Below are 1,453 nucleotides of genomic sequence, written 5' to 3'. Positions count from 1 at the left end.
GGAGTCTGCAGAGCCTGGCCTGTGGTCCATACTCACTAAGTGATTCCTCAGTGAATGACTCAGACCTTCACCTGAAAACACATGGGTTAGCATACAGGTATGAGACTAGTATTCAAGATAACAAAAGAAATGGGGCAGAGGAACATTTTCTAGTTACACGACTCTTCCAGATTTAAACTTCTGTTTACATTTCATACTGAAAGAATGCCTTTAGTACTGAATATGGCCCTCATGCTGTCCAAGCCTGAAAATTGCAATGTGGCATTGTCATGTTTTGAAAGGAGAAGGTCCTTACTAGAGTACCTATCTCCCTCCTTGGGGTGCGAAGTGGGAAAATTTGAGTCTCTGGAAACTGATCCAATGGAAAATAAACTTCAATTTCTCTAACACATTTCCAGGGCTGGGGAGACGGCTCAGTAGAATAAGCGCTTCTCTGGCAAGGGAAAGGGCAAGGGCCTGAGTTCAATCCCGAAAAAAAAAAAAAAAAATTATGAAACTCTTTGAAAAAGGGTAAGAGGTTTCTCTGTAAATCAGCTGAGTAATTTCAGGTTTGTGGCGGTACAAGAGAAAAGAATTTATTTTCAAAGGCAGAACAGAAAAACACAGGCTCAAATGGCAGCTGACACTGGTGAGTTAAGAGAATGCTGGAAATTAGTTGCTGAGATTCGATTATTTCCCTCTTCCAGTCATACCTTCCTGAAAATAAAGCCGTTCTGAAGAAAAGCCACTTGCAATGGAAATATTTATCATTAATCTACCTAGTTTGAACCCAAGTAAGGTATCTCTAGCAGTGCAGCAGAGCGAAATTCAGAGTCTGGTGCAAATACAAACGCGCTCTTCATTTTATTTGGCGGTGCTGGGACTTGAACCTAGAGCCTTGCATGTGCTACACAAGCACGCTACCACTGAGCTACGTCCCTAGCCCCAAAAGCTTCCTTTAAAAAGTAGACACTACCATTTAAAAGTATTTGTTTAAATTAAAATGATAAAATAACGCAAAAAAAGCAAACACAAAAACTTCCCAGAACTTAATTTGAGGAGCCTAGCAATTTGACATAGCTGTATAAAAACGTGAATATTTTTAAGATTGTGGAATAACGACATTACATTTTCAAAATCAAACCCCCGAATTACTAATCCACGCAAGTTCCAACGCTGAATACATCCTCCCTGGAAAACACCCAGCGAGCGCTGCAGCCTTCCGCGGTCTCCTCACCTCGGGCGCAGAGGTTCCAGCGGGGCGGCCGATGTGCTCGCCTGCAGCTCGGTTAACGCACAGCGGGAGGGGCGTGGGACGCGCTCGCCGCCGTCGGTTTGCAGCCAAAAAGCGCGCGCCCCCGAGCCACGCCGACCTCCGGGGCCGCCAGCCGCGCGCTCCCGGAGACGCCCACTTCCGGTCGGCGGGCACCCGCCCAGCCGCCTCCGGAAGCCAGGCCTCCGCGCTGCCCGCCTG

General features: G+C 46.9%; 1 protein-coding gene across 1 annotated transcript in view; it reads right to left on the bottom strand.

Moving 5' to 3' along the window:
* Window positions 1-1,369, bottom strand: part of Extl2 (exostosin like glycosyltransferase 2) — a 16,194-nt gene extending 14,825 nt beyond the window's left edge. The window contains exon 1 of the mRNA XM_023721734.1: window positions 1,217-1,369. The gene's annotated coding sequence lies outside the window, so the exon portion shown is untranslated. The remainder of the gene's footprint in view (window positions 1-1,216) is intronic.
* Between the last annotated feature and the right edge of the window lie 84 nt (window positions 1,370-1,453).

This window comes from Octodon degus, unplaced genomic scaffold (assembly GCF_000260255.1).
Source record: "Octodon degus isolate 3935 unplaced genomic scaffold, OctDeg1.0 scaffold00084, whole genome shotgun sequence".
Taxonomy (NCBI): Eukaryota; Metazoa; Chordata; class Mammalia; order Rodentia; family Octodontidae; genus Octodon; species Octodon degus.
The sequence above is the reverse complement of the archived record's forward strand: the minus strand, read 5'-3'. Positions and strand labels throughout refer to the sequence as shown.